Raw genomic sequence first — 26,669 nt, forward strand, 5'->3', positions numbered from 1 at the left:
GCAAGGCTAAAAAGGAAGGTCCGCCGCCCGTGGTACAGTCCGCGCAAAAAAGTAGACTGGGTAGTAAAGAACGTTTTTGAAAAAGGGCAGAATACACAACATGCCTGAACCTTAGTGCAAGAGTCGATCTTCAAGACTACTTTATCAAATGGTACCATCAGCCGATGCGATAAAATGGATCAATGGTTTGTTTCTCGACAGTTTCCAAAAAAAAAAATGGAACTCTCATTGCTTAAATTATTTGTCTATAAAACCTGTAAACCATAGGTTCCCAAACTTTTCGAGTACTTGACCCACCAAGCGATCAGGCATGTTTTTCGCGACACTTTAGGAAAAAAGTGAATAAACATAGTTGTGTTCTGAGCACGTATAATGTATTTTTTTACTTTGTGGAAGATAAGATCATGATTTGATAGATAAATCAGGCTTAAAAGTACAAAGTTTGCGCTGTTTTCAACATTTACAAGTCAAAAATTCTCATTTCACAAGAAGATATCATATTTAACCATCAGATTAAGGCCCAAGTAAAATTGGTGCAAAGGTCAAAACTGAAAAAGCAGTTTTCTCCTTATAATTAGATAAATCGAAGAAAATGAAAACACTCAGCTCTAGTGACCAACAAAACAGTATTTGTAAGTAAGTCTAAGAGGGCCTTTGCTCTTGCAGCAGCATGATTTCAATACCTTATTACGCGTGCATAGAACGAACAAACAAATCCGATGCACTGTTTGTCGTAGGACAAAGAGTTTGTCGGATGTTGTTACAAGTAGCGATCAACTTGAATCATGCCGCATTGGCGCTATTATTCTTCGCTCAAACAATGTTCGAATGGTTTTAGAAATACAAACAGCATATCTGAAAATAAATCACAAAGTAAAAGTGAAAAAATCCTCAACATGATAAACCTTTGGTTCGCGAACAATTAATCGCTAACACACGTGCAACATGATGCATTATTCGTTGAGCGTAGATTGTTGTGAAAACTTGACGACAAAAAGTTAATCGTTGTTGCTTTGATCGCAGGATAAAGAATAACCGCGATGCATCATGGATTTTGTCATGATTTTTAGATTTTCATCCCTGGCTGTGTGTTTTCATTTTCTTCGATTTTTCTATTTGAAAGGAAAAAACTGCTTTTTCATTTTGATATTTGCGTAATTTTTACTTGGGCCTCAATATTGTTTGTAGGAAAGAATAAATTAACTATAGAAACATATCATCATGATCAATACCACGTAACAACGAATCATTTAGCACAAAAAAGTTAAAACTTCTTGCTTGCGTACAATTTTTACAAATCCCGTATAAGAATTTTAGGCTTTCTATGTTTTGAAAAGCATTAAAATAGAAAAAAGGCTTTTATGGCGGTCATATTTAGAATCAATGAATATTGTTCTGAACGTAACTCTTTAGCTCTTAAAAGTTTTTGTTAGTTCTCAGCTATATTTAACTTTATTTTGCTGTGTGAAAATATGAACACATTCAACGCAGTCATTGACACAGAAATTCACTGAAATTATAATTTTTGTAGTGAGTTAGTTTTACTATTCTTTAAAATTCACAAATTGGGAATATTTAGCTGTGTTTTGGGAAAACCAAATAAATTTTTGCAGAGTTAGTCGAACATGAAATGTTCGAGTTTTGTTTTGTTAACACTAACAGTCCATATAATTTGGTAAGAAGTTTGAAAAATCAAAATTCAGGTTAAAGATTGGACTCGGAAAAAATGCGACACTTTGTATTGGGTGTAAATTTTTATCGCGTGAGTAAAAAAATATTAAATTTAGGGTAATACTAGTTTAGAGTGTTATCTTTATGCCAAACTGGACTGACAAGCAAAACACGGTGGCCAAATGGCGTGCGCGTAAGCTGTACCGTGAGTGGCTGGTCAAGCCAGGCCTTTCCGTCATGGACGACGGACTTTCGACAACTGTCTCGACATCAAGGCGGACACCAAAAACAAATCCGGAAATCTTCCGGGCACCTGGTTCCCTCAGGAAAGCGGCCATATATGGATCCAGTAGAAGTGTGGAATTAGTGTGTAACTCACGGCTCATCACCGGCAGCTACAGTCAGCTTAGTGAGGGTTCACAGAAGGTGACCCTTTCCAGCGGCTAACGAGACTCTGTATATACCCTCATCTCTAGGGTCGGCACGCTTATCCTTGCTGTTTCGCGGAATTCAGGAAAACACTTGAGCTGGCTTTTTCACACTCCTGTTTATTTTTCTTCTTTTCTTCTCTCTCTCTCTCTCTCTCTCTCTCTCTCTCTCTCTCTCTCTCTCTCTCTCTCTCTCTCTCTCTCTCTCTCTCTCTCTCTCTCTCTCTCTCTCTCTCTCTCTCACTTTTCTCTAACCTTGCTTCGCTATCTATCTTCAACTCTACTTCACCCACTTTCTTAGGACTAGTCTGACCTTATCTTTTTCTCGTTTGGGGCCCCTCTGCCGATGTCCTCGCTGTTCCTGCTCGATCCATGGCTTTCCTGCGACCTTTGCCGACATTGCTGGACCACGCGATGAGCACCTGAGGTGACCACCAGCTTGACTCCTGGTCTTCGGCTTGGTGTAACGATTGGCCGGATCAGTTGCCCAATTTTGGGGTAAACCACGGTTTTGAGGTATAACCACGGGGTTCTATAGAAGGGGGGACTGTTGAGGATCCACTCATATTACATGGCCTCCATTTGCTACCAACATTGTATGCCGCACACACTATCTGGTTGTCAATGATGGAAGATATTTTTCTGGCTGCGTGGTTATCGGGTGACCAAACAAGAAGAAGAAACACACAACACAAACGCTCCCCTGAATTACTTACAATCATCTGACACGAAAACTACACTAAACCACAACAAAACCTCGATAACCTGCTGAAGGGGGTACTACGAACCGTTACAAGTGTAACAACAGTAGGGTAGGCGTACCAGCAAATCAATCAAATGACTTTTGAATACTGTCAATCTATGCGTAGCAGGAAAAATGTCATAACTGGTCAAAAACTTGTTTTTGAATTGAAACATTGGGGTGGTAAAAGTAGGATCACTTGCACAGGTATTTGCCATTTTTTAAATTTCCGTTCCAGAATTCACCACCAATGTTTCTTATGAAGGGTAGCGAATTCAGAAACACCATCATGATATATGTTTTAAAGAAGCAAACATGTCAAGGATTTTTTTCTTTTAGTTCCACAGCATTTCTTTTTGTTTCCATACATTTTGCAGCGGTTTTATGAACACTTAACTATTTATGCTGGAGGACAGTCAAAGCAGCCATTAACGACGCTGCCGGAAGTATTGTCGGATATGTTGAACGGAGCTCAAGAAACGATTGGTTTGACGAGGAGTGCCAGGAGGTTTTGGAAGAGAAGAATGCAGCACGGGATGCAATGCTGCAACATGGTAAGCGGCAAAACGTGGAACGATACAGACTGAAGCGGAAACAGCAAAAGCGCCTATTTAAGACAAGGACACCGTCTTCAGCCATTTAGCTGCACAGACTGTAGCTTAACACTAGACAACGGACAAATATGCTCCTGTTGCACAGACGGGAAACATCCATGACGAAATATTTCAATTAAACTACCTGTTGGCAGTTTGAAAGGACTGATGTGGTTCAACGCGGTCGAGATTCTAGCATTTGAATTGAAAAACTTTTGCTGGCTACCGAAGAAGCATAGGCATAGACCTGGGAGGGAGAAACCGATACAAAATTTCTGTACGTCAAGGTGAGCCGAGATTTCTGCTGTCACGAACTGTCACTGTGAGCCCGGATCTTAAAGAGTGGACAAACATGAAAAAGCGCGTAATTTATCAAAACATATTTTTGCATTTTATCCAAGTTGACAACAATCGGTTGAAATTCAATTCCTGCATGTCCAAAAGCAATGTCACGATAGCATCTTTCATTTTGATAGAGCGTAAGTATTGAAACACGCATCTTTTTACTCTTTACAAATAAAAATGAAAATTAAAAGCACAGAAAACTATGGCCCTTTTCCCATGTTTGTCCAGAAAGATCGAAGGTGCACAGCAAATGAAAACTAGCGATTTTCCCCAAGCCTGCCTTGATTGTCGGTAGGGAGCTGGAGTTATCTTGCAGTTTAGAAAAGTTTTGTTTCATTTTTCGTGTGTAGTATCGGTGCCTCCCTCCCAGGCATAGACCAAAGCCGTATGCTTCCGTGGGGTTATTGTACTAGGCAAACATAACTGTATAAAAGTACTCCAAGTAAGCGCATGTAAGTCTTTGTATCTCGTGACACGTTTCTCGTTGTGATTAAAAAGCGCCGCCTAGAAGAAGTGGAATGCCAAGAAATGGAGTTGTTGTACCGTTCTCAAGCAACGTGGAAGTTCTATCAGAAGCTCAACGCGTCCCGCAAAGGCTTCATGCCACGAGCTGAAATGTGCCAGGATAAGAATGGAAGCATTTTGACGGATGGACACGAGGTGATCGAAAGGTGGAAGCAGCACTACGATGAACATCTGAATCTATCTACAAGAAGGGTGTCACACTGGAGTGTGAAAATTATCGTACAATCACTATCCTTGACGCCACCTGCAAAGTGCTATCCCAGATTCCCTTCCGTCGTCTATCATCTATAATAAACGAGTTCGTGAGAAGTTATCAAGCAGGTATCATCGACGGCCGCTCGACAACGGACCAAATCTTTTCCGTGCGGCAAATCTTCCAGAAATGTCGTGAGTACCAGGTCCCTACGCACCATCTGTTCATCGATTTCATAGCGGCATACGACAATTTTGACCGTGTAGAGCTATGGAAGATCATAGATGAGAATAGCTTTCCCAGGAAGCTCACAAAATTGATCAGAGCAACGATGGACGGTGTGCAAAACTGCGTGAAGATCTCGGGCGAACACTCCAGTTCGTTTGAGTCTCGCTGGGAACTAGGACAGGGCGATTGACTTTCGTGCCTGCTGTTCAATATTGCGCTTGAAGGTGTCATGCAGAGAGCCGGACTTTACCGTCAAGGCACGATTTTCACGAGATCCGGACAATTTGTTTGCTTCGCCGACGACTTGGATATTATTTTGAGAAAATTTTGAAAGGTGGCAGATTTGTTCACCCGTATGAAACGTGAAACAACAAAAGTCGGACTGATGGTGTATGCGTCGAGAACAAAGTACATACTGGTAGGAGAAATCGAGCGCGACAGAGCTCGCCTAGGAAACAGTGTCACGATAGACGGGGATACCTTCGAGGTGGTGGACGAGTTTGTCCACTTCGAATCCTTGCTGACGGCTGACATCAATGTTAATCGGGAAATACGAAGGCGCATCATCAGTGGAAGTCGTGACTATTATGGGCTCCAGAAGAAACTACGGTTAAGAAAGATTCACCCCCACGGTGCTCCAATTACCGTTATTATCAAATAAAATATACCATTCAAACGGCAGTCAGCAGTTGATTCCTGACGTTGTTCTGCACCTCTGGGCCGATTTTTTAAAAAATCCTTAGGCAGAATTTTGAGTTACGCCCTTTTGAAGTTGATATGATAGAAATCACACGAAATATGCCACTTTAACTTGTTCAAACAAAGAGATTATAATAAAATTTTGTAGTTTTAATTTTTTATATGGTTTTAGAAATTGTAAAATACATTTTTCTTAAATTCTTCTCGACCGACATTTGAAAAGGGCCAATGCTTTGTTTGATTATTACTAATAAGCCAATACACGAAAAATAATATCTACCAAATTAACGTCTGTTAGTGATTTTAGGAAATTGCCCAAAGCATTCAAATTTGTATGAACAATTCTTGGACAGGATATGCAGATACGCCCTTTTGAAATGTATGGAAAGAATATGGAATATGGGATATGGTGGATTCTGCTCCATCTGTAATCAACGGTTAGCTGGGTGCATACATAATCCCCAGTAAACCACCATCGTATATGATGGGATATGAGAGAACAAATGTGGAGGCGATATACGTACATCTTGCACGCAGCGTTGTGGCGCATGTACGTATATAGCCTCCAAATTTGTACTCTTTTGCGTTATCGTATACGAGTTTGTGTTTACTGGGTCATTACACTTTTGCGGTTGTTCTTATTTCGTTCAATTTAGCAAGTTGCATAGAAGGAATGATTCAAATTGTATTCAAATGTAACACAGAATTTTCCAATTTGAGACCCCCTTTCCTCCCCCACGTTACAGCTTCTGTATGGAAAATGTATGAACCGTAACACTACCGAACCTCCTCGTTACGTAATATTTGAACGATTTCAAATTTACACGTACACATGTTGTCTATACTGACATTGAAAAGGGACCAAAGTATAATTGAAATATACACATTTCAATATAGCTGAACAATGACTGTATCAAAGATGACCGGAACACTCGAACATCACTTATCTTTATCTATATTATATATTCATACATACATACTTCTATTCTAATCTGTTCTATTCTATTCAATTATACTCTACTTAAATTTATTCTACTCTGATCAACCCTACTTGTTCTTATACATATTTTTACAAATAGACACTGTAAAAATTATCGACTGCGCGCAAAAGATTTGAACGGTACTCTTTCGATATTTGTGCGGCTTTTTAGCGCTCCCAGCTCTGTAAAAAAAATGCTATGCACAGATTCTGACTCCTAATGCGTGCTTCTCATATGATCTATAAAAATGAAGATTTGAATTATTATTTCACAGTAAGTCCAAATAAGGGTTTCAACTTATATATGATAGTTTTTATGTATTTTAAGGAATTTAAGCTTTTTGTATTAAATGCTTTTCATTTGAGCTGGATCCTCGTTTTAAAGGTAATTTGAACAAGTTTGTCGAGAGCTGGGAAGAGCAGAGTCTGACAAAATCTTCGAAATATCATATCACCATGTTTAATGTAAAAGACTTCTGCAATGCAACTGGTCGAGGACTAGGCTGACATAATAAGCTGGCGTCGGATAACGCTGTGCATAACGCTGTTTCACAGACCTGTCTGCGCTATAAAGTCGAACAAACATCGAAAGTGTATCGTTCAATTATTTTGCGCGCAGTTTTTTATTACAACATTGGCATTTGTAAAAATATGTATAAGAACAAGTAGGGTGGATCAGAATAGAATAAATTTAAGTAGAGTAAAAATGAATAGAATAGAACAGATTAGAATAGAAAAGAATTAAATAGAATTGAATAGAATATAGAATATAGAATTATGTAGATACAGATATGAAATGTTCGAATGTTGCGATCAATTTTGATGTTCAGCTATATTGATGTGTATATATTTCAATTATACTTTGGCCCTTTTATAATGTCAATCTAGACAATATGTGTACGTGTAAATTTTGTGCAACTTGCTAAATTGAATGAAATAAGAACAACCGCAGAGGTGTAATGATTATGTATGCACCTAACCGTTGATTATAGATGAAACGGAATTCACCATGCAATATTCTTTTCATACACTTCAAAAGGGCGTATCTGCATATCCTGTCCAAGAATTATTCATTCATATTTGAATGCTTTGGACAATTTCCTAAAATCACTATCAGGCGTTAAGCTAAGTATGCTGTTCAGCTCAAGAAAAGAAAAATTTCTGCGGAAAGAAATGGTCAAGAAATTTTCTACAGTGAGCCCCATTTGAATTGACATTTCTTTTCATCTGCGTACTGCGATCAAAGAAAAATGCTTTTCTTGAGCATTTCTTGCAAGAAATTTCCTACGCATCGAGATAGGCGATTACTTTTCTGTTGAAGTGCATACTTCGCTTTAGATTGTTAGATATAATTGTTCGTGTATTGGATGATAAGTAATAACTTATCATAGCATTGGCCCTTTCCAAATGTCGGTCTAGATTTTTTTATGAAAATGTTTTTCAATATATAAAACCAGATAAAAAATCAAAACTAAATTTTTTGTATAATCTCTTTGTTTAAACAAGTAAAATGGCATATTTTAAGTTATTTCTATCATATAAACTTCAAAAGGGCGTAACTCAAAATTCTGCCTAAGGATTTTTTTCAAAATCGGGCCAGAGGTGCAAAACAACGTTAGGAATCAACTGCTGACTGCCGTTTGAATGGTATATTTTATTTGATAATAACGGTAATTGGAGCACCGTGACCCCCATACCAAATGCACGATGTACAAAAAGCTCAAAAGACCGGTAGTCATCTACGGGCATGAGACGTGGACGATGCTCGAGGAGGACTTGCAAGCTCTTGGGGTTTTCGAATGCCGGGTGCTTAGGAGATCTTCGGCGGCGTGAAGGAGAACGTTGTGTGGCGGAGAAGAATGAACCACGAGCTCAACTCTGCGGCGAACCCAGTATCCTGAAGATGGTCAAAGCTGGAAGGATACGCTGGGCAGGGCATGTTGCAAGAATGCCGGACAACAGCCCTGTAAAGATGGTGTTTGCTTCGAATCCGTTCTGGAACAAGAAGGTGTGGGGTGCAGCGTGCTAAGTGGATTGACCAGGTGCATCAGGACCTGGAGAGCGTAAGTCGCAGTCGAGGGTGGAGAGTAGCGGCCATGAACAAGTGTTGGTTTGCATATTTTCCTACACAAAAAAAAAACTAAAGAGAGAAAAGAATAACTGTATTGCATATATGTACATTCCAAGGTTTATGGACAAAATGTCGAAAGACAAAAGGTCGAAAGGACAAAAGGTCGAAAGACAAAAGGTCGAAAGGACAAAAGGTCGAAAACGATTTGCATGGTGGGAAATTTTTTCTTCTTCGAAAAAAGATTTTCGATCTCTTGTCCCTTCTGTTTTGTTCTTCGACCTTTTGTCCTTTCGACCTTTTGTCTTTCGACCTTTTGTCCTTTCATCCTTTTGTCTTTCGACCTTTTGTCATAGATTCGCCTTTCTTGAGAACTTTTAGAATACAGCTATCAACAATGGGGTGGCTCTGAAAACAGCTTAACTACCGAAGAGGCTTTATGTTCAATCTGCAAGATAGGTAAATCCTGCCTTATTTATGTTTTTCAGTGAGTTACAGAGAACGTACCAGTGTTTAAATCATACTTCAATAGAGACAACAGCCTCCAGGTGATTGATAAAGAATCACTTAATTGTGAAACCCTATTTCTTACAGGTGATATAATAGTAAAAGGAAACTCAAACATCGTTTCTTCCAAACTTAATGAAAATCATCACCCGCACCGGAAAATTACTCAGATCTCATATTCTGGAAGGCGTAACACGATAATCCTTTGTGTCACCACCTTGGAACGATAAGCCGTAAGGATAATAGTAGGAAATATTGCCGGCATTTGGCGGCTCGGATGTGTGGATCGGAAATTTCAACCCGGTAGTGATGAGATTGTTGGAAGAATCTTGTAATGGGAACAAAAATAGGTATAGGTATGAGCGAGTGAGTCAGCTCAACTCGTATGAGTATGAGCAGAACATGTATAAACTTTATTTCTTTCAACAGGTGGGTGACAATGAGCCCGGAATTTATACTTTACCATGCCAAGAGGAATGTGAGGAAACCGGATGCGTGGGAAGAAATTTACAGCTTGATGATGGTGTTAAAATTTGATGGCACTGACATGATTTGTGTTTTCTCAACCGGTATTGGATTTCCTCTTGCAATCTTCATTCGAGTTGTATGAGAACCTTGAAACGATTTACTTTGTTGAAGGACCAATACAAGTTTCATTCTTGAAAAATGTGCTCAACCAAGCTCGAAATGACAATTTAACGAAATTTACTTTCCTCTTCCGCCGACGGATTCCGAGAATCAATTGTGAGAACCTTGTCAATTTCCGTTTGTCCATGTCCCTCTGAAATGAAGATGAAGTGATTATCTTCGGGGTGCTGCTGCTGCTGCCGTCTTTTGTTGAAAGGTCGTCTGGCTGCCACCCACGAGAGGCCATAAAATGCTATTTCAGCTCTAGACGAGAGAATTTGGTCTGCTCACAACATTAACTGGAAACCCTGGCGCTTAGGTCAGGGTGGAATTAAACGAAACCCGGAAGGCTTTCATCGTTGTACCCATCAACGAACCATTCTCTGGGGCTGCTGGACAGTGACAAAAGCGAAATAGGAACACAGATGCGATTATGGTGGTTAACTTTTCATTTTTCAGAAATAAAATTATTTTCCGTTGAGCTGGGAAGCCATGGAGCTTTAGGGAACACTCACGGACTGGTGAACACCGTAATCAATTCCACCTACGCTTAGCGAATGAAGGCTTCAGAAGTGCTGATGATTTTTTGACGAATTGTATAATGGACAGAAAATACTTTTGCGTTCGAAATCCAGAGTGGCTTTATTTCCAATAGAGCGAGTAAGAAAAACATTTATAAATGCCTATAGATCGAAAAACCAATTTTGTGAAACCTTGTAGCATATTCGCTATAAGCGTTGTTTCAATTGTGCCTTAGTTCCAAGCTTTCCTCAACATCTTCCAATGAGTTCAGAATCATCTCTTATTCATTCCAGATTATACTGGTGACCCATATGAAGCTAGGCGTCAACACCCCAAGTTGACCTTTTTTCGATTAGGCACACTTACTCTTATTAAATTCAGTAGAAATGTCACATCGCTGAATTCAGAAGAAACACATGATCGTCCCCAAAATTCGTGGGTATTGACGAGATCCCTTCTACACATCTCACTAAAGCCCTTCTACATGATTGACGTGTCAAATTCCCCCGCTGCACTCGCATCCATTACATCGATCTCATTAATTATTTCCAGCCTATTTACTGGCAGCCTTTGCTGCCATGGCTCAGATAAAAGACGTCATTCTTCTCGTTGACACCCTTCGAAGAAACACCTGTTGCCAATAATGTAACAGCAGCAGCAGCATTTTGTTCCATTGTCGTTGAGTAGACAGCCCAGACAGGCAGAACGCGGAACAATTTCCTCCAACAACTCTCGGTACGATTACCCGGATCATCCTGCAGCTAAATACGGGCTCAAGCACCTTTTCTGTTGCAGCTCGCCTTCCTTGCGGAAAGCACGAACACCAGCCCAGAAGAGAAATGATTAGAGAGTGGGGAAATTCATCTCGGGCCGTCCCTCCCCGGCAGCACACGGTGAAAGTTATGCACACAATTACAGGAAGTATGTCAGACCTGGAGTTCTGATAGTTAACTTGAAATGTACGATTTGACAAAATTACTCCAACAATGTGTGTTGGGGAATCAAAGTGTTTGTTTGATGTATAACCAATCGTTCATGTCGAATGCATTTTCTATGTCTAGTGCAAGACCAGTAGAATTGCGTTCGAAACCGCTGGAACGAATCAAATTCGTTTTACGTAAAATTTGATGAGTGGTCGAACTGTTCATTGACAAAAAATGAATTTTCATTGATGTGCACCATCATTCTGTTCAAAATGGCTTTTTCAAAAAGTTTTCTGATGGAGGAAAACAAGCTGATTGGACGTTGGATAGAAGCTTATGAGGATTTTTGTCCGGTTTAAAAATTGGTACAACCTTGGCATTTTTCCATTCGTCAGGAAAATATTTAACTGAAAACAATTGTTAAATATATCAACCAAATAAATAAATATATCTTCAGGAATTTTTGCAAACGCTCTCTTGATTAGGAATGTTTTTGAAATCCTGAGTAAATTGATTTTCAATTGGACTAGTAATTCCCAAAAATAAATTGTGGGCGCTTTAAAACTGCATAGCAAGTTTTTGAGCTTTTTTGCAATAAGTTAGTAATAATTTGTTTTCCTCTTGCAATGCCGGAATCGGCTTCAGAAGGGTTTTCAAAATTTTTGACAATTCGCAAATGGACTTAGAGCCAGGGTTCAATGAAAAAAAAAAAAATATTTTCAAAAATTTTGTTTCTTATTTGAGCAAAACTTTTTTTTTAATTTCTTTTTGCAAATCCTGCCATATAATTTTTATAGCAGGATCGCGAGTGCGTTGAAATTGCCTTTTCCTCACGTTTTTAAGATGGATCAAGAGTTTAAGATCGTTTTCAATAATCACGGATTCGAGTTTTACTTCACATTTTTTTTATTGTAATTCCCCTTGCTGTTTCATATGTATGCTAGTAGGTTAATAAATTATTGAGAGTGGAGCAGTAACAGAGACATGATCAGAATCAAAATCAGCATGAATAACCAGTTGGCTATTAAGGTGACTAGAGTCGGTTAAGACCAAATCAATCGTAGAAGGGTTCCATATCATCTACCAGAGCTGCAAGTTGTGCATCAAAGGCCGGTTCTTCAACTTCAGTATAATAAACGTGCACAGCACTCACTCCGGAAGCACTGATGATGATAAAGATGCTTTATACGCACAGCTCGAACGAGAGTACAACCGCTGCTCAAGTCAAGAAGTCAATATCATCATAGAAGATCAAAACGCTCAGGTTGCTCAGGAGCAGTAATTCAGATCGACGATTGGAAAGTTCAGCGCCCACCGGCTGACGAAAGAAAACAGCTTACGACTAATTGATTTCACCGATTCCAAGAATACGGCCATTCGTAGCACTTACTTCCAGCACGGCCTTCCATACCGATAAGGCGCTAGCATTGACTCTGATCACTATCTGGTGATGATTAAACTGGGCCCAAAACTCTCCGTCGTTAACAACGTACGGTACCGACGGCCGCCCCGGTATGACCGAGAGCGGCTTAAGCAACCAGATGTCGCAGCTGCATACGCGCAGCACCTCGAGGCCAGAGTTGCTCGATGTCACTATCAATGCTTAAAATTTGCTGATTTGTACAGGCCGACTGCGATACAAATCGGATCATTCCATATCACATCAACATCATGCTGTCTACTCCATCACCAGTGCATTGATGGCGATAGACTATGGATATCACTGATGGGTTAAGTTTAGCTTTAAATTAAGCAGATAAAATGGCAATTTATCAGTACGATATTTTCGACAGTGTTGCGGATAGATTGAAACTATGTGTTGGTCACTGAAAAACATTAATAGCATGGATAATGACCACGTGATCACTCATTCTGCAGTGATTTTGATCTAGAGTGTGATGTCGCATCACTGCTGTTGGTTGTCAAATCAAGTGATACCGTCGGACGGGGCTACTTTTGATTCCAGGGGCTACTTTGGACACTCACCTTTTGTATTTATTAGCAGCGTAAATATTGATCTGAGCAATTTTGTGTCTTCAGCATTTTTATTAACCAAGATATTCTCTACCACTAGGCATGATTTTTTCTTGGAACAACATCAACAATAACAGAATAAACAAGAAAACATTTAAAAAAAGCCCGAATAAATATTCACAAGGTATAAAACATTGGCTATACAAACATTGTTTGGATTTTACCCATGTCGTGGAAACTTATTGGGAGCATCACAAAACTATCAAATCGTCATGTTTCATGAAAATCTTGTGATTTGTTTTGCTTTAAATTGTTATTTTATTAAAATAATTGATCAAAGATCTTATTTTTGCGACTTTTATTTTATTCTAATGTTTTGGTTTGTGTATTTTACAACATAAAAATAAATAAAATCAATGTTTGTAAAAGTGAATAGACATAAAACACACATATTTCAATACGTACCAATGTCAAATTTACAACATAATCTCTAATAAAACTATTTTTCGTCATATTTTACATGAATTTGTAGTACAGAACAGTTGCATCCTTCAAATGCTTAAATTAAACTACTCTTAAGCCAGCTTTAAACTGCTAAGAAGCTAAAAGCATATTACAATCGCAAACTCACTTCTTTACGATCTTGCTAAACTTTACTTCATAGATTGCGTTTTTTTATGAAAATTACTTACTGGTATTAAATTAGTTACCGGTATTAATGTGATCCTTCAACATATCGTTCAAATAACAGTAAGAATAGAAATAAAAAGTTTTTGTACATAATTCATTTATCATCGCAGTACCTAGTAGTTACGTCGTTCGTTTATGTCAACTTGAAAATCGAGCATTCGTAACTGATAGTTCCATTTAAGAGGAAGTTGAAAATTTAAGTTTCATACTGCAAACTGAGAATAGTTAATGCCATGTTTTGTTGAAATTTGTTATATATGCGTAATTGATTCTTGCTTTGCAATTTTCTACATTAAGTTTATCAATGAAAAACGTTCAGTAACATCACAACGGACGATTATCTATAGCATCAGTTCGAAAGCTATAAGGAAAAATCATTTCATTAGCAAATTGTGAAAATGTCCAAAGTAGCCCCTTTTTTGTCTTGAAGGACACACTTTTTTCGCTATTCAAGCATTTTTGTTATTTCTTGATGGATTTGCCTCATATTCTGCACATTTGTTATGTACATATACAACTTAAATATAGGCAAAAATTATCAACATCTATCCATAATTCTAAGAGTTACAAATCCTCAAAGTTAAAGAATGTGGAAATAATGTCAAAAGAAGCCCCGTTTGACGGTATTGATAGTTTTAGACCATCATCCATCAGCTGATATGATTGATATTAAGCAACTCTGCTCGAGGCTGCATTACCGGAAGAGGGTGAGCTGGATGAAGCCCCTCTTGAAGACTGCTGGAGAACAGTGAAAACAGCCATTAACAATGCAGTTGAGAGCAAGTCGGGTACGTGGAACGGAATCGACGGAGCGATTGATTCGACGAGGAATGTAGGTAGATTATAGAGGAGAAGAATGCAACGCGGGCGGTCATGCTGCAGCAAGGACCCGGCAGAACGAGGAGCGTTATAGACGAAAACGACAACAGCAGACCTGCCTCTTTCGGGAGAAAAAAACGCCACCTGGAGGAGACGGAGTGCGAGGAGATGGAACAGCTGTTCCGGTCTCAAGAAACACGTAAGCTCTATCAGAAGCTCCATGCATCCCGCAACGGCTTCGTGCCGCGAGCCGAGGATGGGAGCATCTTGATGGACGAACGTGAGGTGATCGAAAGGTAGAAGCAGTACTTCGACGAACACCTGAATGGCGCTGAGAGCACAGGCAATGAAGGAAGAGACCACGGAGGAAATGCCTTCGTCAGGCGATAGAAACCAAAGAGCCCCCACTTTAAGAAGCAGGTTAAGGATGCCATTTACCAGCTCAAGAACAATAAAGTTGCTGGTAAGGAGGGTATCGGAGCTGAACTCATAAAGATGGGGCCGGAGAGGCTGGCCATTTGTCTGCACCGGCTGATAGACACAATCTGGGAAACAGAACAACTACCGAAGGAGTGGAAGGAAAGGGTAATATGCCCCATCTACAAGAAAAGCGACAAGTTAGATTGTGAGAACTTTCGAGCGATCTCCATTCTAATCGCGGCATACAAAGTGTTATTCTAGATCATCTTCCGTCGTCTGTTACCTGCAATAAACGAGTTCGTGTTATCAAGCCGGCTTCGTTGACTGCTGGTCGACAACGGACCCGATCTTTACTGTACGGCAAATCCTGAAAAAATGTTGTGAATACCAGGTCCCAACGCATCACCTTTTCATTGATTTCAAGGCGGCATACGATAGTACCGACCGCGTAGAGCTATGGAAATTCTTGGACGAGAACAGCTTTCCGGGAAACTCATGAGACTGATAAGAGCGACGATGGAAGGTGTGTAAGAGTTTCAAACGAACACTCTAGTTCGTTTGGATCCCGCCGGGAACTGCGACAAGGTGATGGACTTTCGTGCCTGCAGTTCAATATTGCGCTAGAAGGTTTTTATGCGGGAAGCCGGGTTTAACAGCCGGGGTACGATTTTTACGAGATCCAGTCAATTTGTTTGCTTCGCGGATCATTTGGACATTGTCGGCTTAACATTTTAAAAGGTGGCACTGTACAACCGCCTGAAACTCGAGGCAGCAAAAGTTGAACTGATTGTGAATACGACCAATACAAAGTACATGCTAGCTGGTGGGGACAAGCGCGACAGGACTCGCCTAAGTAGCAGTGTCACGATAGACGGGAAAACGGCAGATGTGCAGAAAAACGGTGCATGAACCACGAGCTCGCCCAACACTATGGCAAACCCAGTATCCAGAAGGTGGCCAAAGCTGGAAGGATACGATGGGCAGATCATGTTGCAAGAATGCCGGACAGCAACCCAGCAAAGATGGCGTTCGCTTAGGATCCGGTTGGTACAAGAAGGCGTGGAGCGTAGTGAGCTAGGTGGGCGGATCAAATGCGCATCGATTTGGCGATCATGGGGCTGAACCGAGGATGGAAAGATGCGACCACGAACCGAGTATTGTGGCGTGGAATTGTTGATTCAGTGTTATCTGTTTAGATGTTAACTCAATAAATTGAATGAATTGAGCTTCTTGGTTTTCTGAATAATTGTTTAGAATAGGAAGGACACAAATGCGCGTGCTTGCCGTCTTATAGATACTGTCCTTAGTACAGATGTTGAAAACGCGGATGAGTCCTTCGTTTCCAGGATAAACTTCGGTCACCCGACCGAAACGCCACTTTTGCGGTGGTATCTTCGCGTACTTAAACCATCATTCTGACGCGAATGTTGACGCGCTCGTAAGTCCAGCGGACCGGGCTATAGGCTCGTAAGGTATATGGACGACCATCGCTTCCAAAGGCGACGGAGATACTCCTGGATCATGTGCCATTGCGAGACATGATTGCAGGGCACCTTTTCATAGAATCGCTGTGAGTGGTCTATGCACCAAAATGTGACACAAAAAGTGTAGGGACGTCCAAGTCTTTAGAGGAATTTCTTAGTTCGGTTAGAGGTCTTGAGTTGTAAAGTGCCTTAATTTGCGTGATTACGGTTTGAATTGCTCGGTTAAAACCAAAGCTTTCGCGATCGTGCGACGAAGGTGTATTTTAAGGGATTTCACCGCAGCTTTTCAGATGCCACCGAAGTGTAGTGATCGCGGATGAATCAAGGAAAATCGAATGCCCTTGGCGGAGTATTGGTGTGACATCCAAGCGGTTCTGCTGGATGCGAAACAGGTACATGAATTTGTTTAGTGTTCGCCGAGCTCAACCGAAGTATTTTGTATTATCACAGTAGATGGTCTGCGCAACTCCTCTGCGTGCGGCAAACTTCTTCAGAGAAGCAATAAACGAATCCGCAGATAAGTTAGCTACCAACTCTAGATGTATTGCCTTGGTTGGTAGACACATGAATACAGCAACAAACAATTTCAACAGTGAAGCTCTTTGTGTTGGTGGCCGCAGGTAGAATGGGTCGCAGGAATCCACTCCAGTGTTCAGAACCGGTAAAGTTGGCGATAGTGGAGATTATTATGGTAGTAATATTGAACTACTAGTGAAGTGAACGGATGCTTGTTGTCTAGGATAACTGGTTGCTTCTGTGCATGCGGGAAAGCTGCGTCATCTCGTACGTAGAACATCTTTCACGAGCACTTGAGATAAGGTCTTCGACCTCGATGTTCAGTGGTGAAGATAGAATGCAGATCTTTCGCAAAAGATTCTTGCTGGGCCAGTTTGACCAAATCGATCAACGCGTCTTCCAATTCTGCTGTTGACAACGGTCCTGTTTTTCTGGTTTCTATGTCAGGATCTTTTGCATTGTAGCAGAATCTTCGCAGTCTGACAAAACTGAAGAGGACAGATTCCAACGTGAAAATTGTGCTTTGGGCGACTGTTGGCAGCGAAATCGTGGGTCAATCCTGGAGTTGAACGGAGCTAAAGAGATTATCGGAAGTTCGAACTAAATCGGACCAAAAACGGTTAGGTTGCTGCAACCACTGGGGTCCTTTCCACCACAGTATGTGATCGACAAGCTCCATTGCTGACATGCCACGCGACATTACATTCGCTGGAATGTCGATGCCTGGAACATGTCTCCAACTTTCAGTGGCAGTAAGTTGCTGGATTTCAGCTACTCTGTTTCGAACATTTTTTGTCCAGCGAGATGGTGAAGCGGACAGCCAATGTACGACAATTGTTGAATCCGTCCAGAACAACGTACGATCTTGGTTTTGAAGACTACTTTCCATCTTCTCGAATAGATGGCTCAGTAGTAGCGCTCCACAAAGTTCTAAATGTGGTACTCGAATGCTTGGATCAAGTTTTTCGGTTCCTTTCGGTTCAACCTTTCACTTTGCTGTTTGAAAATGGACCGGGACGATTCCGTTGGACGAAATCGTACGTAAATAGATGAATGCACCGTATGCACTTTCGGATGCTTCGTCAAACCCATGCAGCTCAAGGTTGGCTGCATCTATATACGGTGCCGCCCACCCCAGCACAGTGAAAGTATCAAGAATTCCAAGATCTTTTCGGAAGGATTTCCAAAATAGTTGTTGGCGGTCGTTCAGTGGAATATCCCAGGAAACCTTAGATTGCCATTACGCTTGCATAAAAACCTTGGAGCGCAACACGACTGGCCCCAACAGACCAAGGGGGTCAAAGCATGCTGCCTCAGACAATACCAATCGTTTGGTTATAGCGGCATCCTCAGTCCAGGTAGGTTTAAAAGCGAAAAACGGCTTTTCTGCCGAAGTAGTCCCAATGTTTTAACCGGTGATGTCGAAGAATCTAGTTTCAGTAGACTCCAATCACCCCACCAAGCAAATCATCAATGTAGAAATCCTTGGACAGCACTTCTGCTGCTTTGGGGTGATTCGATTTGCCATCCGGGGCGAGTTGCTCAGGATAGCGGGTTGCAAGGTACGGAACCGACGCAGTACCATATGTGACTGTCAGCAATTCGTAGGTTTGGTGCGGTTCCGATGGCAAAGAAATAAACACTATGCGTTGCGAAGGTCGATCGGCGGGAGATATTAGCGCTTGCCGGTACATTTTTTTCCAAATCGGCGACAATGACAAAACGAGGCATTTTAAAGCGAAGGATGATGCTATACAACTCGTCTTGCACAACTGGACCCACTATTAGCGCATCGTTCAACGAGACACCTGTGTCAGATGGGCAAGAGGCGTCAAAAACGACACGAAATTTAATAGTGCTTGTCGTAACCGGACCGCTATCTTATTCTACAGTGACATTCTCCGGACGAACGAAGTATTCGCATTAAGTCATCGCTCCAGAGACAGAAATCGATGAACAGCTACGGTTCGGGAATCTCCCAACTTATCAAGAACATCAAGATTCTTTGGCAATGTAACAACAAATCTTTCGGAGGAATTCCGGGTTGTGGTGGCAACGAAATGAGTTTGGAATTTCCGTTCTTTCGGTGAGAGGGTCTCTTTCGAATGACACGATTCAATCTCCCAGAAAACGATTTAGCTGTTTATCCAAATCGACGTTGCTGCAAACGAACGTAACGGCAAAGCTATTGACATCCATTTGGTTGATGTTGCTGAAAACTATCCACCCAAAAAACGTTTCCTTCAAGTGGGGCAGATCCGGCCCAAGGTCCCACACCTTGGAGGGAAAGTGGATCGTTCTGCCGACGAAGGTCCAGCTTCCGCGCCAAACGTTCACTCAGCAGATTTTTTTCGGACCAACAATCGAAAAACGCTCTAGCGAACTGCACATTCCCGTTGTAGTCAGCTACCTTCGGCCGTTGAGAGGAGCACCGATAGTGGCGGTTGCACTAGCAGGGAGAGCTAGGGGAACTGGAGGCAATATGCCCATAAGGGGTAAAACGCCCCTCCCTCGATTTGGACGAACAATGTGTTTTAGGATGCTTATTTCCACCCTAGATATTAGAAAATAGATCAAAATGCTTCTATAAATATATTTTTATGTGTTTTTCTCAAGAATATCGTAAAAAACGTATAAAAACGTTTTTCGCTGTTTTCGTTGCAATTTTGTGCGATTTTCAAGGTCATTTTTTAGGTCGATAAATAACCAAATTTTTGAAACTATCGCCGAGAGCCATTTTGTGCATTGTCATAGTTTGTATTACACGCAAAAAATATGTTAAATTAGTCCTAAAAAAGCTTATCGAAGGACCTAAACTTTAATCAACTCTGGGGACAAAACGCCCATCCCTATTTCATAACACCAAAACAGCCGTTTGAATTCAAATTCTACCAAACGTAACGCCACATTGAAGTTACGCACACATTGGAACCTTACAAATGTACATTTTTCGCATCAGCATGTATACTATTATTGAACAATAACATCTGAACAAACGCCCGTATGTATGCAACCTTAAAACAAGCATGATTGTGTGCGTACGTTTACAGAACGGCTAACGCCGGACTGAAGCGGGGCATTTTACCCCGCAAAACAATACATATGCAGTTAAGCAAGCATTTTTTTTTAAATAATTTATAAACCCCAGAAAAGATTAAATGGATAGCTGTTTCTACTATTTGAAAGAAAACATGTTTGTTTAACCGACCATAATTAAAAAAGAGCATAAAATAATGTTCTTCACATCTAAAATCGCTGTTTTCCTTAACGTGGGCAAACTACCCCCAGTCCCCCTACTGACTGGGACGTAGAGGGGCCGGCTATGAGCGGTGGCAAGAGTTTGCGATTGCGAAGAAGAGAAACTGTTCGAAGGTGCGATTGCAGGTTGGCTTTGAGGAATAGTGAGCTTAGCCCGTACCAAATGGGAAGAGAAAGGCATCTAAGACATAAACCAGCTTTTTGACTGATTCAAGTCTTTGGAAAGGACTCATGTGGTTGAGGGATTCGCACTTGAAAGGAGAGTGAGGATTTCTGACAGTATGGACAAACTTTTTTGGGAGTCGTGATTGTTGTGAGCGTGGGCCCAATTTTAGATTTCACATGGTTTTGACGAGATTCCAAAGCTCGAAGCTTCGAGAATGACAGAGCTTGACGTTGCAATGTGGTCCCTCAGAAATTTCACTTACTTCTCGCACTTTGGGACTTTACGGGAGTTGTGCGCATGCTCCCAATGCCTTTAAATTTCGGCATCAAGACGGGATAAGAGAAGATGAGCTATTAGGTGAGACCAGGCTTCTGGCATCACAATACTACCCCATGGGATAAAAACGAGTCACCATCTTCGGTTCCCACTGGGAAGTGGTTCCCCAAGACAGTTCAATGTTAGTAAACAAATAGTAGTTTCGGGAAAAAACAATCTAGAATGGCGACAACAATTGTTTGGGGAAAATGTGTTTAATACTACTTTATGCTGATTTAAGCAGATACTCAGTTGCAAACGCTAGAAATATTTAATTCTGAACGAAAACGTTTTTTTATGGAGAACCTCGAAAACAGTTTGATAAAATGGAAAATTATTATTGGCCAAAGTGAGTAATTACTCTTGAGTTTGATGCTCACTACAAAAACATGGCTACTTAGCAATAGGCTGGGTGAGACCATCACTTGGTATCCAATCCAACTTTCCGCAGTTGCATTGGGTTGCATTCGTAGGGGAACTGTGGGTAAAATGAACAGGGGGGGTAAAATAAACAGGTTTGTGTTTTACGGTAATTATGCTATAAATCTATGCAAAACATAGCACCATCCTTAATCATCAGATTAAGAAACTATTTCGACAACTCTAGCGCGATCTAAAACTGTCAAAAGCAGGAAAAGTAAACAAAAACAAAATACGCCTCTCCGTTTTCTCATATGATGTAAATTTTCACTCGTAGAAATTAAGGTTTTTATGACTAAAATCATCAAAAATCTATTGAACTGCGAAGCACATTATATCTTTAAGGTATCTATGATAAGTAAACGGAAATTGAAAGTATTTTTATCTTCTAAATTTTTAACACAAATGATTTGATTATGTTGATTCTTTGGGGGTAAAATGAACCACTCGAGATGGGGGTAATATGAACATCATGGCAGGGCGAATACTACCGGAGTTTATTTCAGATGCCGAGAGTTTTCCGGAGAAAATACAAAGACAGACATGGACAGCCATCCAAATGGTCGCTTGCTGTTGGAATTTTCCGTTGATTAAGAGACGGAATAGAAGTATCATGTGGCGGCATAAGAATGAGTATTTCCATTTGAATTGAAACAATTCGAACGATTACACGTAGGAAGAAAATTTGAAATTATCTACGACAACATTAGCATAGGAATTGCCCTGTGTACTTCCATTCGAAATTTAGAAAAATATAACAAAGACAATTAGCTTCTGAATGAGAATAATTATAATTTACTTGATGGGTATGATTTTAAAGCAAGCAAATGTCAAATTAGGTTCTATTTTTCATAATGATTACTTGAGCTGGGAAAAATTCAACTAAATCATTTGAGTATACCATTTTTGATCTCTTTAGCTGAACTTTAGTATCTTGAGAGACTTTTCAAGACGATCATGAACAAACGTTCAGTTTTGTCATCATAAGTAAAAACGTTTGCTTTTTCTTTTCAAGTTGCTTGAGAAGAAGTTTGCGATCTTCAAGGCGTCTGGAAAACACGACACTCTTCTTTCTTTGCGATTTGGAAGAAAACCTTGATACCCATAATGGAGCTACGATCTCCTGCCTAAATCCTCCAAATTCGGAACAAATGATCACGATTGGCGGCACCATTTGTTACCTCACTTGAATCAAAAAGCCTGTAATAGAGGCTGCTTCGATTTGCTGTTCAGAAAATTTGTCTAAAGCATCGAACTGATTGCTCAATTCGATGCAATTATCAACAATAACTTTTTCACTCTTGGAATCTCCCAGCACGCATTCCGGGGAAATGTACTTTCTTCAATTTTTACCACGTTTGGTGACAGTTTTGAAACCCACTTTTTTGAAAGAAAATTATGAATTGAGAGATTCACACTCTTCGTTTTTTTGTAGTAGCAATCGACGAGACCATCTAAGTAGATTTCCCCAAGAGGGTATCCAAGAATGATTACCACCGTAACTTTTTGCTAACGGGTCCAACAAAAATAGATGGCACGGGTTCAAACACAGATTGAGATGAGATCAATAGTTATAAAATGTAGCACCCAAAAGTACAGCTTTTGTGTCAATGAAAAGTACTGTTTTATTGCTTTAGGTAGTTCCAAACACTTCCGAGAGCAGAAGAGTTTGTTTTCGTACAGTAGGTGGGTACAATACGCACTAATTTTCTCATCTAGATTCAGTGAAACTTCTCTCCGTCGTAATATTCTCTTAGCATTCTTCTTGAAACTTTCCAACAATATGTGTATAGCTTTTTCATAAGTTTTACTTGTTATGTATACAGATGATTTTATAGTAATTACCAAATACATTTCTGAGCCAGTATGAATAAAAATCATCACCATTTCTCTCGTCCTCCTTAGCCGAGCGATTAGAGTACGCGGCTACAAAGCAAAGCCATGCTGAAGGTGTCTGGGTTCGATTGCCGGTCGGTCCAGGAAATTTTCGTAATGAAAATTTCCTTGATTTATCTGGGCATAAAGCATCATCGTACCTGTCACACGATATACGAATGCAAACTTTGGCTAAAAAAACTCTTCGTTAATAACTGTGGAAGTGCTCATCAAACACTCATCAAGCCGAGAAGAAGGCTCTGTCGCAGTGAGCACGTAATTTCAATAAGAAGAAGAGAAAGAGATCTTTTCTCCCGTAAAACAGAACAGTTGTAAAGAGATGCTGAAGTTGATACTGAAATTCAGTGTTGTTTACAACTCATCCTTGCTACAACTATTATTCGTTACCGTGTGAACAATTCTTAGCGTGCACAGCGTGCCGAGGCAAAGACAGCAGTTCCGGTCTGTCGGCTCCGTCCGTCGTCACCGATAGCGATCTCATTCCGTCCGAGAGCAGAATCCGATTTTTTGCCTTCCTTCCAGCGGGTGTTGGCCCTTGGTGGGTGTAAGTGTGATGAATCCCTCATCCCGAATGATTGAACGGAAAGGACCACGGAGACGGAAAATGTTATTAGACCCAACATGAATGGGGGAAGATAATCTTGTTCTCCGCGCCGGTCTGCAAAGATTGGGTTTTCTCGGATTAGCGCTGCCGGTCCCGGTTCAGTAGTGTTGAGGTGTGTGCGAGTTTGATTAATAGGAAAATGGAACAATCGGGGTCCCGATAGCCGTGGCGGTAAACGCGCAGGTATTCAGCAAGACTAAGGTGAGGGTCGTGGGTTCGAATCGCGCTGGTCGAAGATCTTTTCGTAAAGACAATTATCTTGGCATCCAAGGGCAAATGATATTCGCATGTAAAAATAATCAGTTGGTAATAAAGTTCTTACTTAATAAATGTGGAAGTTCTCAAAGGAACACTAATCTGAGAAGCAGGCTCTGTCCCAGTTGGGACGTTCGCCAAGAAGAAGAAGAACTAACAATCTGAGGAAGCTTCTTCCCAGACGTTCAGTTTTCGGACGAGTCTGATAAAGGTGAATCGATTTGCATAATAAATTGAATTTGATCGATGAAATAATGATCAACCTGACACACGTAGTGGGATGACAATGGCTCCAGTTGGCAGACGACTGACAATGACGAGATTCAATTACCATAGTGCAAAACAAGCCACCTGCTTGGCTCTTCCACCATGATTCAAGGGGATGGCCTGGAAGTGAATTGAATTTGTTCCTAATTATCCTGTAGAAGCTGCCTGACAAATTACTCTGGCCACCATCTTCGCATAACCATCTACAATTACAACAATTATCGTTTCCACTTTTCAGCAGAAGGCAAGCAAACAGCCATCATGATGTCCAGGCGGCGAGGCGTGGGCGTATTTGTTTCAACTGACTGGAACAATTACGCGCCATTTCCTTCACACCCATCAACGACGAATGACCGTGCAGACCGTGTTCCGCATCCGGTGCCTGTTTGCTTGCGCGCTCGCCATTCGAATTTGCAACCTAATCTGAATATCTATACCCTGCCAGTGGTATCCGATTTGTTGAGAACGGATCATTGTAATTCAACCTGAATAGAAAACACACTTCTTGCCACAATAGCTATAATGCAAGGTCGATTGAAAGGCGGAAGCATTACTACGATGAACACCTGAATAACGAAGAGATGACACATCAAGATGAACAAAGCAAGATTATACCGGTAAGGCGGACGGAGATGATTTGTAATGTATAGTGAGGTTAACATGAAGATGAATTGTGTCAAGTTTTTTACAAAGCTCGAACTTGCCAAGTTTTCTTGAGCATAAATTAGATGATGTGTCACCACATGATGTGTTCTGGTGGTCATTTTTGCATACTAGAAATATTTTCTTTAGGGATGCTTAAACCTTAAGAACAATAATTGTAAGAATTATTCTTACTTATCAGTATATTGGTGTGGAGAAGCCCAGATTGCAGAAGTGGGAAACGCGTAGCAATTCAGCAAGACATTGCTGTCGCTGCTGCATTTGGATGCTGCCAGTCGGCGATCTATTTGAAAGGAAATTTTCTCGACTTTCCAGGGCATATGGTACACTCCCATGCATAAGTTTGGGTTCACCCCCTAAAAAACATACAAAAGTGTTCAGTCCATATCTCTATGATTACGCGTCCAATTGAAACTCTCTAAGCCGCATTCGAAAGGCAAAGAGTTATTCTTACTTCTTATGCATTTTTACAAAAACATTTTTTGAATTTCATATTTTAAATTTTTACTTAAAGTTGTGGCATTTTTCAAAAAACACACTGAAAAAACATAGCTAATTTCCTCAGCATTGGAGCATTGGCGAAAACAATCTGAAAAGTATTGAAAATAAATGAAACAGTCAGTCAAGTCATCGTGCAAAAGTTTGGGTTCACCTGAACTTACTCAAAACACGAAAAATCTGTGAAATCTCAAACCAACCATTATTTGCGTTTGAAAAAACTATGAATTATGAAAATCGGTTGAAAAATGGTAGAGATATTGACAAAAATGCGGCTCAGATGAACCCAAACTTTTGCACGATGACTTGACACACTGTTTCATTGATTTTGAATAGTTTTCAGATTTTTCCGCAAACATTTCGTGAGTACTCTTTAAAGAATATAATATTACGATTCTAATGACACCTTGTTTTAAAATTTTGGTCGATCCAATAAGTTAAAATTTAGTTTACAATATTCAAAAAATGTTTTTGGAAATATACATACGAAGTAAGAATAACTCTTCGTTTTTTGAATGCGGCTAAGAGAGTTTCAATTGGACGTGTAATCACAGAGATATGGACTGAACACTTTTGTATGTTTTTGAGGGGGTGAATCCAAACTTTTGCACGGAAGTGTATCTTCGTGTTTGACTCGCTTTTCCGAAAAATGTAAAAGAGTAATGAATGATGGAATTCTTGGAGATATTTCTAGAGGACTGTTTACAAGAACTATAAAAAAATTTGGATGAAATTTGTCAAGGCATTTTATATGAAATTTTGAGATGAATTTAGAGTTGTATTTATTTGGAGAAATTTAAGATTTAGAAAAGATAAATTTATTAACGACTTTTTACCGGAAATTATGAATTGAAATCTGATGGAATGAAAAACATTTGAGTGAAATTCTTTTGCATTTCTTCGAACAATAATTCACAGTGTTTCTGGGGAAATCAATCAAATTTTACTAATAAGTTTGAGAACCCCTAGTCTTGAGTGCACTTGAGACATACCTTTTACCTTCGTACAGACCGACCGTCTCGCCTTCTGGTTGGATCAGATATCACCGGTGGCTATTCCGATTCCCTTATTTCAACCTGACTGGAATTGACGCGATGAAGCGAACTATGCATCCTGTTCCCAGCCTGCGGCGATATAGAGAAGTCGTCCTGTAGGTGTAGCTGTAGGCCATTCAATTGATTAACATCGTGGAGGAGATCCGAAACCGACGTTGTTGGGAGGGGTGTTGGTAATGAACTAATTTAATTAGTCGCCGTAAAGTGACATTGGCTGTGGTTTCCGCGAAATTCGTCGGAATGTACTGTAACAGGCGGCGTCGGGATCCGTATAATCACAGGACTTCAGGTTTATAGATTTGCACGATGGAATTTGGTG

This window comes from Aedes aegypti, chromosome 3 (genome assembly GCF_002204515.2).
Source record: "Aedes aegypti strain LVP_AGWG chromosome 3, AaegL5.0 Primary Assembly, whole genome shotgun sequence".
Lineage (NCBI taxonomy): Eukaryota > Metazoa > Arthropoda > Insecta > Diptera > Culicidae > Aedes > Aedes aegypti.